The sequence below is a fragment of the Astatotilapia calliptera genome, chromosome 2 (assembly GCF_900246225.1).
Source record: "Astatotilapia calliptera chromosome 2, fAstCal1.2, whole genome shotgun sequence".
NCBI classification, from domain to species: Eukaryota; Metazoa; Chordata; class Actinopteri; order Cichliformes; family Cichlidae; genus Astatotilapia; species Astatotilapia calliptera.
In genome coordinates, this window is record NC_039303.1 from 32,119,677 (window position 1) to 32,137,506 (window position 17,830).

Below are 17,830 nucleotides of genomic sequence, written 5' to 3' on the forward strand. Positions count from 1 at the left end.
GGACTGCTGAATCAGGGTGAAAAACAACAGAGAAAGGCACAAGCTGGAGCTAATTCCATCACTAAAGGCCTAAAGGAGTCAGCATCATTCAGCTGGCCTAAAAACTTTTATCATGAGTTTGTATTGAGCACATGTGTGTGTCTTTTGTGTTAGAATCCTTTTCTAAAGAGAAATTGTTTTTCTAACTTGTATTTGTTTACTAATGAACCTATGACTAACTCATACTAGGTGTGTCTTTAGTGGAGACGGTTGATCTGCACTCATACAGCCGTGTCAGGACATTTATGTACTGTGGGATGGTATAATAACACCTTAAATTTCTGACGCAGAGCAAATTAAACTGACAGGCGGAGGGGTCGAAATAAAGCAAACCTTGCAGCCTCCAAAACTTTAGAAAGTAAGCATTTTGTATGCCAATAAATGATTAGCATGTCCTGGTGTCAGAGAGGAGCCTGTCAACTCTCATATTTGTTGGACACGTCTAGTATACGTTCACAGAGCTCCATGGTACTACATTTCAGTGTATCTCAACACACCAATTTTGTATTCTACATCAATTCAACAACTTTTCTTGAAAAGTTAAATGTTTATTAAAGTGGATTTTTAAGGCGAAAGGAGCCAGCTAAAGTAGTTTCAGCACCTGATGACTCATGGATGTCTTACTGGGAGGAAGTGCTGGGGTAGACCCAAGATTGTATCTCTTGGCTGGCCTGGGAACATCTCGGGGTTCCCCCGGATGATGTGGTAGAGGTGGCTAGTGAGAGGAAGTTCTGGGCTTCCCTACTTAGGCTGCTCCCTTGACCTGGACGTGGATGAGAAGCAGTAAATGGATGGATGTATTATCAAGGTGGTAGACCACTAAATTAGCAGAATCAAGCAGTGAAACCAGTACTTGTTAATATTCAATTTGCAGATACTCAATTTGCTGAATTCTTAATAACGATTCAGGCTCATGTATTTGGCCTGTAGACTGTTAGAGATAACTTGACTAGAGGTAACTTTGTGCACGTATTTGCCCATACTTTAAACTCATTCCAGGGGTGCATGGGTGTTGCCATGATTTGATTTTTGTCAAATAAATTGAATTGTGCTGCACTCAGAAAGAAACGAACACCTTAGCAGAAGAGTCGGTGAAGTTTAAGTGCAGTTCTGTAGGTGGATGTTGCGATGTTTCACATAGAAAAAACAGGGATGTATTTCTGTGGCCTCACAGCACATTTGGCCTTTGTGTCACTCTACTGTGCAAAAAGGCTGGGCGTAAGAGTACATTTCAGGAGACATCGTTAACATTCATGTGCAACAAAAATCTATCTCATCAGGTCTCTGAGGTGAACACAGCACCAGTGATTGCTTTGAATCCATCTATTTGAATTCAGTGAAAATGCAGGTCCACAGTCTGCATTACAGATGAGCGCTGCCAAACTTTGGCTGCCTCCTACAGTTTTGCACCAGCATGTCACCCAAATTCCTCCTTTCACAGATTTAACCCTGTGGTGTTTATTTACACTAGTGTTAGTCTGCTCATTCTTTTCAAGCTGTGGGAGAGTTTACTGTAAGTAGTTAGTCCCGCTTCCTTTCTGATTCAAAGCTGGCTGTGGCTCGTTTAAACGTTCCCCAGCCAAGGCTTTGAAGTTTCTTGACTTTGAAATCCTCAATCAAGCCCAAGTCAAGGAGTAGGCCATCCATATTCCAAGCTCCAGCTCAGCTCACAAGTGGCAGTAGCAGTTAACTTAAAATCTTCTCCCTGCTCATGACAAGTGCGTGTGACTTCCACTGGTTTGAGTTGAGTTTTTAATCATATGTTACTGATGTTATTGACCAGTCTTCTGCAATTCCCCAGCAAACCTGGCTGTTAATCAGCACCACTAAATAATTGCACTCAGTTGCCCTTTTGACCCCTAAATCCATCCGTTTGATTTTTGACTTCTGAATTAGCCTTCATATTATTTCCTCCTCCTGCTGTGTACGCTGGGAGCTACACTGCCACTCAATTATGTCTTTCACATTAAGGGGGAAAGGTAAGCTTCCCTTAGGCAAGCAGGGTGCATATTATAGGAGCAAAAATGGCAACAAGTGCAAGCACTGTTAAAGCCAGAAATGTGGCACTGCAGAACTGCAGGATAGTGAGTTAATTCTCCAGGCAGCTGTTAAGCAGAGCTCTTGCTTAGAAGCACAGACATCGGTGTCGCATAATCTCCAGATGTCAGTAATAGCATTTTCTTAAAGGACTACAACTTCAAGGTGCTACTCTTTGCATTTTTTGTTTCTGCACATTCGCTGAAATTACTGCTAACGAAGAGATGCTCTGTCGTAGCAGTGAATATCTCATCACCTGCTGCTTTGGAAGTGTTTATAGCCGCCTCATTAGAATGTAATTTAGATAAATTTCGTAGCAGCCTGACATCCCCCCTCAGATGCTGGGTAACCAAATCAAGAAGCTGAAGTGTGCACTCAGCACCAGCTTTCAGTCTCGCATGTTTGATGTGACACTGGGAGGTGATGAAGTCTAAGATGAAAGCACGCAAAAGGTCCACAGCATCAGTGGTTACTGGCCACGGCTTTAGAGGTGTCCATTCATGTTCTCCATGTTACAAAAGCTCATAGCTTCTGTTGTAATTAATGCCATCAAGTGTGTGTTAATTGAGTTTTGCAACATACTCCTATTACTGCTAAGAGTCATCTTTGCAATATGAAAGGAGCTGGAGGCAACACTTAGCTTCCCTTAGCACGAACACTTATTCTGTGTTTTGAAACACCAGTGAACGCAGAAATATTCCAACAAAGGACATTTTGTTGGTGATTACTGGTTAAGCTCGTGCTGTCCAGACATAATACATACTGTGTGGTTAAACAGAACGGCATAACCGGTGCTGGTGAGAGAAAGAGACAGTTTATGTGTCAAGTTCATTTTCCACTTCCAGCATTAAGAGAAGTAGCATTACACAATAACAGCAGGAAAGCTTCTTCGCTCCCAGTAATCAGCCACCATATGTAGATGGATATCAAATGAATTTTTTAAGTGTATTTAGTCATAAAAGCCATAATAGCAGGAACCTTCACCATCAAACACACAGTCAAACAAAAAGGTAGAGAAAAGAAAAACTACTGCCTCTGCAATCAAATGGCGAACTCTACTTTTAAAACAAACCAATGGACAGAAATGCCCTCCTTGTGTTGAGATAATCATTATTCATATTAAACATTACACACAGACAAATTCCAAAGAGGTCAGAAATACTGAGGGTAGGTGCTCACCCTACCACTCAGACATGTCTTACGTGTTGGATACATGCAGAGATGCATTAATCTATTGCAAGGCAGGTTAAATTAAATATGGATCTTTTATAATGATGATGATAACATAAATTCAATGTATTAATTAGATAAAACGTTTACAAAAAACAAGGTTTTGGCAATTTTTCTAAGCATAATTGATCCCATTAATTGCAAGAAGGTTTTAAAATGTAAGAAATGACATAGACTACAGAAAAAAAGATTTCTGGAAAGTCAATTAAATGACCTTTGTCATTGTTGGGCAAACAAATTCCCTTTTTGGTGACATAAAAACTGGGGGTAAAGAAGTAGCAAAGCCTAAAGATGAAGTTGCAAATCAGCTACAGAGCCAATTTTCAAAAGGCAAGAGCCTGAGTGAAGCTTAAGCCCAACCAGATGTGTTCGTGATGAGCGGTAACACGCTAGATCATACTGTGTTCAACATGTGGTGACTGAAAGGAGCAGATCAAAAAGAAACAAAGACTGAAGGAACTGATGAGAAACGGATTACATTACAAGTATAAGTCTTCTTCCTCTCAGCTACAAATGCTGGCACTTAATTTACTCACTCTCAGGCTCTTGGATGTTTGAATTGTGTGCGCTTTAACGTCTAGAAGAGAGCGAATCAGCTGAATTGGTGACGAAACCTATAGCAGCGCTGACATTTGTGACGGACTGTCTGGCTATCACGTGTACTAACGCTACAGCAGTGCTGTTTTTCTTTTTTGTCTGTTATGTGCGGTTGTGTGTACGATGGCCTTCATAGGTCTGCAGGTCTCACATGGAGCTGAACGGGATGATAGTCTGTTATGTACACGAGAAGAATGAAGAAATATGCAAAACATTTCCAAGCGATTATTGGATTAATTCCAGTTTAGGCTCAGGCAAGTCTGTCACCAACCCCACCCTTCCCATCCCTGCCCTCAGACTCTCCCCTCTCTTCATTTTTCTCAGTCCCTGTAGCCTTGCTTCTTTTTCCTTTATCCCCACTGTTTTTTTTCCCCCCCCCCCCCCTCCCACAACCAGCACCACCCTTAAATCTTTTGCCCCCCCCCTCAAGCTCCTTTAAGGCATTTACTAACTTTTTTCTGTGTGATGGGCGCATCATGTCAGCCGCTATGCTAAATCCAGAGGGAGGCAAGCACATGCATACAGATTTGTCATCCAATCACATAAAAATCATCTAGCACGTAGAACATTAAGAGTCTTTTACACACACGGTCAGATTTAAAAAATGAGACTTTAGTTTAGCACACCTAATTTGACGTTATCCCAGCCACTGACAGTAATGATTTTTAGAAGAAATTGAAAGCTGAAATGTCAAGTACTCCGCTGAACTTATGCGGCCCCAGCTCTCTATTTCTCATACAGTCACATTTTTCTTCTTATTTTTGCCTCTCACACAACAGCTCCAACTGCCTCCATCGCTGCCCTCTCACACTGTCAATGTAGTTCTCTCACTTCCTCTGCTTTGCACACGGCCAGACAAACATCGTCCTTCCCACCTCCTTTCTGTCACTCTGTTTATCCTCTCCTCCCTCATTGTGCCCCCAGCCCCCCTGTCTTGTTTTAGGTAACACCACTCGTATCCACCTCAGTCGCCCACAACCCACACTGTAGCAGCATACTGCTGTGAAGCCCTCCAGTGTCTTTTTTGTGAGGAAGCGTATTTGATTGGTTTCAAATGAGTGTGCGACTGTATTTACAGGTGTGTGTGTCTGTGTGTGTACATCTGCAAGTTCATGTGGCTGTGCATGTGTGTCAAAGCAGATGGTACAAGGTCGAACATGTGAGAAATGATTGGGAGCTGAGTGCATGATGCCATTAGAAATCATGGCTCTATCTGGAGAATAGTGTGAGATGGAGCTCACTTAGTCATGCTGATGGAATCGCCAAGGATGTAGTAGAAAGCTTTTAGCGTCTTTGTGTGCCACTTCTCTGCATTGGTGCCTTAGCGTGCCTATCTGGAAATATGCACCAATGTGTGTCTCAGTGTTTGAGCAAGAGCCTATGCTTTAATACCCATGCAGTGCCAATGCATCATGCATGTGTTGTGAAAGTATGTCACGTCAGCCCGTTGTAAAATATAGCAGATTATAAAAAGCTCATAAAATCACTCGCAGCCACTGCATGAGATATCATGTATTTGCACAATAAATGAAAAAATGAAAAGTGGGATGCTTTTAAAAGCTTTGGTGACAAAATACGTAGCAGACAGAGGGTTTATAAGCAACACTACTCATCCCTGAGCTTTTTTACAGCAAGTTACAAGCGTATCCCTTTAATTTATTCATTAAAAATGGATGCCTCACTATTTTTCTACAAAATGAGAGCAGGGTTAAATTGCTTCATTGGATTCATTTTATTCTCACTTAAGGCAGCTGTAGTGGGATACTGATATTCAGTGCGTGCTGTCTGAATGAGCAATATGAGGGAATGATGTGGATTTACAATTACTTTCATTATATGGACATTATTTGTTTATGTCTGCAAATGTTTATGTGCAGTTTGGCTTGTTTATTGTCTAAAATCAAGGACTCCAGATTCAGTACAGTTAATGTACTCATTCGCCGCCAACCAAACTGTGTTTTCTCTGTAAATTACACCGCAAACTTTACTCAGTCAATTTTGTTTTTCTTAACATGAAATAAGCGATGTTTGTGCTTGATCTGGGAGCCTTAAATAATATCTTTGTATTGAGTGTTTAGAGTCCCTGGAACTAAATATTGTTTCAGTTGAGGTGTGGGTTATTGATTTTCCCAAGGGCCCACATGAGAAACTATGATTGTTATGGAGGCTCATACCAATAAGCTGAACTCACCTCTATTAATTTCATGTGTTTATAAGCTTTCTAGTCAGCCTTACACAACAATCCCAGTTTCTCACGTGGGCCCTTTGAAAAATCTATCGCCCACCCCTGTTTTAGGGTATCTTTCCAAGAATGAAAACCCATCATAAATTCTACATTTTTCTATTATAAAAATCGTCCATTTCAAAACTTAGCACAAAGTATTTAGAGCTAATTTTTACCCCCCCCCCCCCCCCCCCACTGCTTTTTACTTATTTATTTTTACATTTTTACTAGTTACACGGCTTAAAAACTGGAATTGAGGCACTTGAAGGCTTGTGCGTATTTTAGGGTAAAGCTGTAAGAAGCTGACAGCGTAGCAAAGCTTAGCCGAGACTTTGACACTTTTGACACTCAAGCAAAATCATTTTAACTAAGCAGCTGATAAACACAGCTTCTGGGTCTCTGTAGCTTCTGCCATATAAGCATATATATATATCTGTGTGTGTGTGTGTGTGTGTGTACTCGAAGGGTTTTTATCCAGAGAAGAACAAGTTTTGTGCATGCTGTGTCTCCTCTTTAAATAAGTGACCTTAATTTATTACTGTAGCTATATATATGTGTGTCTGTGTGTATAACTCTGCCGTAATGCACGTCAGATTATAAACGCATTAGTATTTATGTATTTTAGTCACATGGCTGGCAGCACTGCACCTCAACATAAGAGGATTCAATGTTTTATCAACAGTGGAAAGTCATCTGCTTCTGCTGATCTTATTTTCCACCGTTTCATTCCAACTTTTCATATAGCGCCACATTATTTCCCTACAATATATGATGAGTCAGGGCTTTCTGGTATTAATCTGCAAAAATCTGTGGCACATGATCCCATTTATATGAGGAAAAGTGAAGGGCTCTGCTAGATGAAGTTGATGACAAATGCAGTTTATAAGAGTTATTATAAGGCTTGATAGAAAAAAAATTACAGTTCAGTATCTCTTGGAACTCTCGAAAACTTTGAAGGATTGACGACACTGGACGATTTTAATTTTTATCAGTCAAATCATTAAATCACATGTGCCTGGAGTTTCCTGAAACTATTTTGGCTTCTGGCTCAGCAACAATGGACAAAACAAGACAGCATAACAGGAATATTTATGCGCAATCTAGAATGTCAGCATCCACTCCGCACACACAGATATATTGGAGTTTGATATTTGAGTGAACATGGGTTTACACACATTGAGTCTGTGACTGGTTTTTGTTTTGGTGGCTGTGCGCACACACTTCCTTGTTGCACGCTCTGCTTGCATGATAAATCCTATGTGCTATTGTCTGGCTTCCAAGCAGGAATAGCGAGTCACAACTGGAGTGATATTTGGTTTGAACTAATGACACCAGTAGGAGATGACCGTCACGTCTTTAATGGCCTGAGGACAAAAGGGACCTCCAAGTCATCTCCAGACTAAAAATACCCGCGTTATCTGTGAGGTGAAACATCCAGGAGAGAATCAGCTTAGTTTGATGTTAGTTTTTATTCTGTAATTAATTCCATTTTTTGCATGTTTACATGTTTGCCATGTTATAGAATTTATAAAAACCAAAAATGAGAGAAAGAAAATGGGAAATAGATGCAGTGATTTCTGCAAATACACATGGAAAATGAAGACTTATAACCACCTTTGTTCTTCAACACAGTTTGAATTCTCTTAAGCAAATGTTTTTGTCAGTTCGTTAACCTCCTAAGGCCTGAACTCTTTCATGGCATGCATTTTTAATTTCTCTTTGCTATTTGGGCTGATTGGAACCTGATGAATGTAATAACAAAGAATTACCAGATTTTTTTTATTTTTATTTTTTGCCTGATTTTCGTTTCTGAGAAAAATGAGAACCACATATGAGGACATTCATTTTAAATTGCGATAAAACAGTGGCAGTATAAATTCCTCGTAAGTGGATATCAGGCTCTCGTAGAGCAAAATGTAGTATTTTGGTCTAGACGACCCAAAATGTGATGTCCACATATGTGGACGTCAGGTCCTACGAGGTTAAGTAGTCTTAAGAAAGAGTTCTTCAGGCTTCTTGAAAGATCTTTGGATCTTGGCTGTCGTTTGTTCTGTTCTTCATCAAGCTGATCCCACACTGCTTCAATATTATTGAGGTCACAGGTTGCAGCACCAAACCACAACAGAGCCTCCACTGTGTTTTATAGTTGGTTGGAGACACTCACCGTTATATCTCTTTCCTGATGTGATTTAAAGTTTTCAAATTTGGATTCAGGACTCCATAAGGCCTGTCGCCACTGATTTTCAGTTCAGTTCTTGTGTATTTCGTATTATACCTTCTTTAAGAATGGCTTCTTGACAGTCACACTTCCACTGAGACCATTTCTGATGAGGCTTCATTGAACAGTAAATGGATCAGCTGATGGGCCAGATGCATTTCTCATATTCTGTTCCAGACTTTTGCCGGATATTTTCCTTTTTCCTGAGTACATGACTTTCAGATACTGTTACAGGTGCTGTAGGCCAGTCGTTTCTTTTGTCCTGCACTTGTTCAGTTTCCTTGAATTTTTATAGGGGCGCATTACACACCATGCAGAGAGATACCAAGTTTTCAGCTAAAACAGTAATTCCTTTGACTCTGATTGGCAGGCTATTTTATGATGCTAATAATGCCCTAGTGTTACCTGTACCCTTGGAAGTGGTCCTGAGGGTCATTAACCTACTGTTGATCATGCATGTTGTCAAAAGAGCCAAAGTGTAAAAAACAAAATAAAAACATGTAGGTCATTCCTGTCACCAGGGCCAACAGGTCAAACCTCTGTGAGGCATCATGACCCAACCCCAGTGTTTACATTTTGGAAGGAGAAGACAGATAGTTTGAGTGAGAAGACACAGAACAGAGGGAGCACGGAATCAAAGCCTAAGAGCTAAACTCTTAATGAGAGTAAAACAGAATCACCAGATAACCATAACAGTAAAACTAGAGAAACAGAACAAAAAAACATAATACAGAGAAAAAAAACAAAAGTCAAAACACTGGGTCACTGACCCAGGACCGTGGAAGTTATGTGCCGACCACCTCTAGTTGTTCTAGAACAGAAGAAGCCTCTTCGGTTCCGGACAAAGAAGTCCAGTTCCCTTTTTTTCAAGCTCTCAAGGCCATTCGCTGTAATCGTGTAAAGATTTTTTGCTTTGCATATACGTGTTGGTGATGGCCACTTGTGGTCATGCATTTGTTATCGAGTGCTTTTCTTCTGTGGAAGAAACTTCAGTTTTGGCTTTAAGACAGATGGTTTCTTTCTTTTACTGCTGCAACCACTTGATGTGTAAAACACATCACTTCTCTTTTATCAGGGAGCTGGAGAATTCAAAGATATTGGGAATTTAGACAAACAAATGATAAAAACGGGATCCTGGCCATACACATAGCTACTTAGTCTATCTGTCATCTTTTTCTTTTAGCTGAAGACGCAGAGGAGATGCTTTTTATCCTTCCAGCACAAGGCTGCACATTGCAGTGGACTTAAGCAAACCCATTACAGTAATAAGGAAAAATGACTTTGCTGTGAAGGCCAGTCAGTCAGGAATCAGTTGGCTGAGTGCAAAATTATAAAATCTGAGAGGAACAAGTGAAATAAGGTCAGCAAGTGTTGATAAAGGAGTAATATTGGCAGGTTTTCTGATTAATTCTTTTGAAAAAGGCCCAACTGTTTTCATACGTTCTCTGAGCTCTCATTGTTTCATGATTTGATTTTCTTCTAGTTTTCTTCTTTTTTTTTTTCTCTTCTTTTTTGTGTGTCCCGTTTGGATCTTTAGCCATCAGAATTGTTGTCTTAAGGCCAAGAAAGATGCCAAGCGGATTTATTTTACCAAGTGGATCATCATAGCCTTGCCATATTGGTCCATTTGATTGACCTTCATTATAATTATGTATTTATTTTATTTTCGGTTGCTACAAACGGGGCAGACATGACTGGGGGATAGGACAGGGAGAAAGAATGAAAGAAAGAGAGGGAGAGAAAGAAAAACAGAGGGGAGAAGAGACGGTGAGAAAGGGGGGAAGAAAGAAAGAAAAACAAACAAAACACCTGGGTCACCTGTATGGAGAAAAAAACCCAGAAGAGAAAGCAAACAAAAAAAAAAAGAGCAACATAATAAATACAGCACCATCACAATAAACTAGCTAGCAGTAGATAACAGCAGATACTAAATATTAAACGATATTGTGCAGCACGCAAGATAGACAGCACACAATGTGCTTTGAGGCAGCAGCCAAGAAAGGTGTAGTCCGCGTCTGTGAATACCCGTGTGTACACCTGTGTGCATACCTGTGTGGATCAGCATGCTTGTATTCCAAAGGTTTCTCCATGTAACGATCTGCTAGGGAGTGTGGGGAGCCACAGCCCCGTCCCCCAGGGTATGAAGCAGGTATGGAGGAGATCCAGGCCCCAGACATCCAGAGGCCCCAGGGTACGAGGACCCGAAGAGGACCACCAAAAGGGGGTGAACCGTGCCACCCTCCTGGGAAGAGCTGAGTAGAGCCCCAAACGAGAGGTCACCCAGCAGCTACAGAGCAGAGGCCAGAGGGGGTTGCAGTGGCATGCCCGCGGGCTCTGCCGGCAGCCAGCTGTGCCAGAGAGGACCGAGCTTCAGGCCCAGAGGCCAGAGGCCTGAGGGCACCCCACCCCCCAGAAGGGGCCCAGCCGGGCCACAGGCGCCAGGCCCCACCAATCGGCCACCAGGAGTGAGCCGATTTTCTTCTAGTTTTCTAATAGAAACACTTAAAAATGAGGGACAAGGCTTCCAAGAATGAATTTCTGCAGTTTACGTTTAAGTTTAAGTTGAGCCTGTGATGATGGTAAATGTAAAAGAGTGTTACCTATTTGATGCACGATGCACAAATGACATTATGTGTGCATGTGGATAGGGCTAAAGTCTCAGACACACAGTGTTTGTCGGTAACTGGTACAGGTTTTTGCTTCCTCAATATGTAGATATGGATATGTATGAAGTCATGTGTGTACATATGTTATTGTGCATGATTAAGTATAGACCACATTAACAACAGGGTTATTCCAAAATGTTGGTAAAAATGAGCTTGCATATATGCTACAACTTGTTTTGACTCGCCACTTTTCCCATTATGACCTCTCGAAATGCACTTTTTTCATGCTTTATATGTAGAGTTATGAGAAAACAGATAAAACATCAAGTGTACCAATGCTTGTTTCTTAATTTTGATACTGAAGCTGAGTTACAAAACAAATTGTAGTGACACTTACAGTGGATGGAAAATAAATGTTGTTTTACAGCCCTGGGAATTTCATGTGGTGCTCGCATCCACTTCCACGAGTGCTTTTATTGAATTAAATGAGGTTGGGGTTTTTTAAGTGTATAACCATTTTAATGATGTGATTATCATAATTAACATTTTCCAAAAATATTTATGTCAGATCTGAAACAGAAATGAAACCACCGTGACCCCGAATTGGTATAATATTTAAAATGGTTTGAATGGTTGTGCTTGTATTTCTCCACAGCATCAAATCTAGACCACAAGTGAATCACAGTCACATGTTGGTGGAAAATTTGAAAGCGCGGCACAGGATACACAGCTTACAGTATCAAGGCTTTTTAGATACAGCACTGTCACAAGAACTGAAAGGAGAAAACAATAAGACTCTAAACTGACTTTGCAAACTTGAGAGATTGAGAAAACAGGTTACCGGGGCTGTGGTTTGATGTACCTCTTAAAGCCGATGAGAAAAGAAGGCACTGATGCATGCCTAATAGCACATAGGGCTTCTTTTATGGCTTCTAAAAAAGGGACACATCACCTATTATGTCTGGCCAGCATAGTGGCGACAGCAGCAGCGAACACCCTGTCCACCAAAGCTCCACGGGGAAACGCTTACATGTGTGAGGTCACGCATATGCTGCAGCCATGGACTTATCATGGTTTTCACATGCATGGATGAAGTGCGCACACACATACTGTACATGAAACCAGATATACAGATTACAAACCTCAAACCACAACAATTTTTCTTGTTAAAAGCACATAGTTTTTGATCTGTGCGTGACATGAATGAGATGAGTTAAAAGTGGCTCGACATACACACAAATCTACATATATCCTTAACTTCATCCAGTCACTGATCTTTACAAAACCATCCTTGAAAGTTTCTGTTTATCTAAGGTTACGTGAAGGAAGTTCAGCTCCACAGGGAGTCATGCAGAGAGGAATGTCTGTTCCAGATATCAACAGCCAAAAGCCAACCACGCAGAATTGCAGGAACGTAGGGAATGTGTTTCTCCTTTTTGTGGCGAGTCCATCACAGACGCTGTCCAGTGTGGTTCCCCGCTCTATAACTCTGGTGTCTGGCCAAATCATGAATGCAGGGCAGTAAGGCCGACTCTGAGCTAAGGTTATGTGATTTTGTGCTCTGACTATCATTCTTGCCTGCTGGACCTGGATTCCCAGCAAGTGAGTCTGCATGTCACAGTCAGAGATAAAGCACTCGGTCTAGGGATGTCAGAATCTTTTTGTGCAACAGTAATCACATATCTTCTTCATGATATCAGGGAGTTTTACTTGCTTGCTTCCTCTTTTACACCTCCTTCACTTCTTGGTGTCCATCTCAGTTTTTTTGGAATGCCAGCAGCAGACCTGGCAACAAGTGTCATATTTAGATGTCATGTAGCTGCCATCAGAGCACTACAGTTACATGACCTCATCTATAAATATATGATACTGACGTGATTTAGAGGCCTGCTTCTGTGACATGGTCGGACCAATTAGATGAAGTAAAGCATAGTGGAGATGGAGTAAATAGCTTTTCCTACCTTGAAAGAAGCGAACTCATTTGTCAGGATGAACAGAGCAGCTTTGATACTAATAGAGACACTCTGTCTTGTCACTGACCACTGCCTCTGTGCAGGGACAGAAGGGGAAGTGTGTGTTTCTTGTTTTTGCACATTTTGTGTAAGTGTGTATATATTTGTCTGATTTTGTGCGCGCGCGTCCGTGTGTGTGTGTATGTGTGTATTGGTCACTGCAGTCTGAACAGATGAGAGTCAGGGTCTTTTTCGGCTCTGCATCTGAAAGCCTGCAAGGTCCTGTGGGGGAAGGGAGGGGTCACACTGTGGTGTCCAAGATAAAAGGCTCAGGGTGGAAATCTCACTGCCTGTCTCAGAATCTCTGGATGGCATTATCTGCTATCACAATCAATAGGACTGAAAGCACAGCCAAAATAAAGCTGCCATATCCCTTGATGGCTCCAACTCCTCTGTTTTTACACAAGCTCATTATGTACTGCAAGTGAATTGCAAACATGTATTCCCTAAAGTTGCGGTAGCTATTGCATTGCACTATTACCTAGTGGAAAAGATAAGTTTGTGCAAGAGCAACATTTTCAGTGTGGAAGGGCAAAAGTAACATTTTCAGTATGAAAGACAAGGAAATGAAGAAGTATGTTTGTAACAGATAGATCAGAGTTCTGACATCTGTCGAGATAAGGAAGACTATTAAAGAGGAAGTTTGTTTTGGAGACCAAATTTTGGACTGCAGTAAATCACAAAAGCTTTGAATCTGAGCCTGTCGTGTCTCTTTTTTCAATAAAATCCGAACTCAGGCGCTGATATTCTGTTGAAAGATATGTTTTGTTTCATCTTAAGGAGTTAGAGTCTGGGATCGCCTTGAAAGGGGATTTAGCTGTTTGTTCATAAGTTAGTCCAAGTTATTGTCAGTTTGGGAGTTAATTGTGTTAAATGAACTCGATAGAAACAAGTTTGAGGAAACAAACCCTGTATTTTTTTTATTTTCTTTCCCCTAGCATTTGTTATGTGCAGGTTTTTATGGTCCCCTAATAACATATTATGACAATTTAGTTTAAAAATAAACTTGTTTTACTGTTACAACAAGTTGTGAATTACTCATTTATGCTCCTCCAGAAACAAATGTGATGCATAGTCATTTGCCTCTCATGCATAAGCTTAGCCACATAACACTCATAACATGGCCAAAGGGTATTTCTCTCGTCCTTACTTTTAATTATAATTTATCAGCCAATATCAATATATCGGCATATAACTAATTTCAGCTATGTTTTGGTTGGACTCTATCTACTTTACCCTTTTTCTGATAGCATCAGTGGTTTTGTCTGGTAGATATTACAGATTCTCTTGGCCCTCTTGCTTAAAAAAAGAAATCAAACTGCAGAGTGTTTATATAGTCCAGGAGCTCATATAACATTTCCTGAAGGTACTATAAGCTGACAGATGTAAACCTTTTAGCTAGGAACTCGTCAGTCATCCCAGATTTTCTCTGCTGTAGGATTGGAAATTTGAAAAAAAACAACAACAACAACAACAACATTGTGAATGGCAGTATCAGGTTTAGAGATTCTGAAAGTCAAAAACCAGAGTGGAATAATTTGTAGATGTTTAATTATTAAAGTTCAGACAAAAGATGTTATTTCAAATTGAGATTCTGTTTGCAATCAGAGCTGAACCAGTCTGTCAAGTCTGCTCTGTTTCTTTAGGCAAGTGGGACAAGTCTTAGACATGGGACTCAGTGCTGTCACTTTTTTTAGCTTTTGCACTGAAAACAAACAGAATGTTGAAGTGGAGGACAGCAAAGTGAAGGTCAGGGCTGGGGAACGACTGAGGCGAAGGCGCCGGCTGACACTGTATTAGCGCAGGACTAAGCAATAAGAAGTAGGAGAGAAGAAAAAGCAGATAACAGGAGCAGAGAATAGAATAAGCTATGGGGACTCTGTTGTGTCAACATTACAGATGGTTCACTCATCGTCATACAACATTCAAATGACAAGGCTTTGCGTCTACTGAACAAGCCTCCAGCAAACCCACGGGTTAGGCTTCAGCTGTCACCACAGCCCATTGAGCAGGATATATCTGTTTTTCATTTGGTGTATGTTTCAGATTTTAAGTATGCGTTCAACACTTCTATGCAGAAAAACAACGAGGCAATCAACGGTGAGAAATAAAAGCACTGCGTGAATAGATCTTTTCACTGCGACGGGTGACCTAAATTTGAAAAAGATGATACATGGCGACATAGAAAATTACTTTTACTTTGATAAAAGGAAGACTGTGATAAATTGCAAAACATTTAGGGAAATGTGCTCATTTCCCTTCTTTCTTAAAGCTAAATGACGAGACCTGCTCCCATCTGCATTGCAAATATTTAGCTCAAGATCTTAGCCGCTTACTGTTGTTTAGCATAAAGCCTGGAAAGACTGACAAACTGGCAGCTTGGCTCTGTACTACAAAACTCTAAAGCTCACTAGTTAGCATGTTAGCTATTTTAGTATGAACATAATTCTTTTGCTAAGCTAAAATAACAGGCTTCTGGCTACAGCTACGTTTATTGTATAGTCGGGAGTGCGACATTGATTGTCTCATCTTGCAAGAAAGAAAAATGTCTGTTACTTATTTTCTAATTATTTTCCCATTGTCACTCTTTATGCCTATCTGAGATCTGCCTTTATCTGATTTCAGATAGGCTTGTTATTCATGCTGATTTACTTATTATCAGAATCAAATGTTTTGGAAGAATGTAGGATACAACTAAATGAGGTGACTCTAAAAATTTAAACTGTATTATGATTGAGGAGAAGAGGGAAACACCAACATGTATATGTTTACATGTGTGGACACATGGGTACTGAAAGAAAGTTCACAAAGGCACTGGTGGAAGAACAGAAGATCATGTGATCATGTCAGCAGGATCATTTCTGAAAAGTCACTTGCCTTATTCAGCAATGGGTTTGAGTTGCACGTACCAGCTCAGCCAGAAACCTCTGCTTATCCAGTGTTTGTAAAGTGAACATGAATTTTCCACAAGCGTAAATATGCTGCGGCCCGTGTGTTGAAAGTGAGATTATCTGCTGTGTCACTTTGCCACGAGTGATACGATAAAACACCACCAAGGACTCTCAAAGCTGTGGGGCCGTGATGAAAACTTCACAACTGACATGGCAGTTATTCATTGTGCTTTCACAGGCAGACTGTGCATGGCACTCAGTGCTGGGTCTCAAGGGAATGACGCGATAGTTGTTGTAGGCCAGTCTTTCCCAGTAGCTTTCAGTTACGTAATATTTCCTTAGAGATCAAATCTAATGAGAGACAGGAAGCATAATGCGGAAGCGACAAGACAGAAGGGGCCAAGCTAGTTGTTAAGTAAAGGTGACATAATATAGTCACAGCATGTGAAAAATGCTGTAACAGCTCTTGTATTTGTATATTTTCAATATACATTTAGTTCTGATTTTCCTTCCAATAATCAATGGAAAGACAATAATGGTTCACTTGTTTTTCATTGTCAAAAAAATCCTGTCAGCTTCATGATTTGGACATGTCCACAGTCAACATTTGTCACCTCCACTGTAAACGTGACTTCTTTGACATCTTCCCGACTCTTCCTTCCTCACTTTGTGTGGATGCTTTGATGCTCAAATCCTTACGGGGAGATTTGGTGAGAACAACACCTTGGGTTTAGCACACAACATCTTTTGGATTAGCTGACTAGGCGTAGCTGCTGGCTGAGGTAACTTTTTGCACATTGCTTGAGATCAAATAGGATTATACCACCATCAGAAGAGTTCTGATTATATTTATTAAAGCAAAAAGATGTCGGCACGAGATTTAGTCATTGAAAAAAATCTAAATCTGGTAAGAAATCGGCTCTGAATTCACTGACTCCAATGAAGGAGAAACGGGTCATTTTATGCTTGTGCACGCATCCTCATTATTCACAATGCAGAATGTACAAAACACTCAGGCCTCACCCAGCAAACCAATCAGCTTGCCTGTATTTTACTTGGCAAACATCTTCTGCTACAGCTACTGTTGTCTGTGTCAGCTGTGCTTTTCATTAAGCTGTTATATTTGCGATGGTGTTCACAACACGTCTCTCTGACCCCTCTGGGTGGGTGCTGTGTACCTGACTTAGCAGCTTAGATTTTTTTTTCAATATTTTAATCTCTTGGCAAACCACATAATAATCTAAAGTAATATAAATATTTCATCATTATATGCCCTAATGTGGATATAAGTTATATTAATGATTGATGTATGTAACCTTTACATACAATGTGGGTCAAATTTTGACGCATATTAACAGTAAAAACGACACTAAATTTCATTGCTTTAGTCCAAGTGACCCATAAGATGACAAATCACATAGAGCAGGCATACACTGGTGCAAAATCTTGAATAGCATTTTCACCTGCGTGTCGAAGCGCCGCGGTGTACCTAAATAATCTAATAATAAACACATTACAATCAATTTATTGGCAGCCTACTGAGATTAAACTGAGCACGAACTCATATTAAAACAGAGATTAAAAAAGCAGCTGAGAGGTCATAAGATTAGAAACACACCTGGGCTGCTGTTTCAGTGAGTGTGGGAAGCAAATTTGTAAGTCCCACACACACACACAAGGTTTACTATCACTGCTTTGAATGCTCCGACTGGTCTGTAATAAACTATTTTTATGGTTTGTGTTCCAATTGTTAATTACTGTTGAATTAAACATAGTAATTATGAAGGTTTGTTTATGAAAAAGCATTAAGAACAGAATGTTAAATAATAATAATAATAATGGATTGGATTTATATAGCACTTTTCAAGGCACCCAAAGCGCTTTACAATACCACTATTCATTCACTCTCACATTCACACACTGGTGGAGGCAAGCTACAGTTGTAGCCACAGCTGCCCTGGGGCAGACTGACAGAA

The 17,830-nt window shown here is 40.5% G+C and overlaps 1 protein-coding gene across 5 annotated transcripts in view; it reads left to right on the forward strand.

The window, feature by feature from the left end:
- The window catches only part of mid2 (midline 2), a 163,734-nt gene that overhangs the window by 75,831 nt on the left and 70,073 nt on the right, over positions 1-17,830 (forward strand). The window lies entirely within an intron of this gene.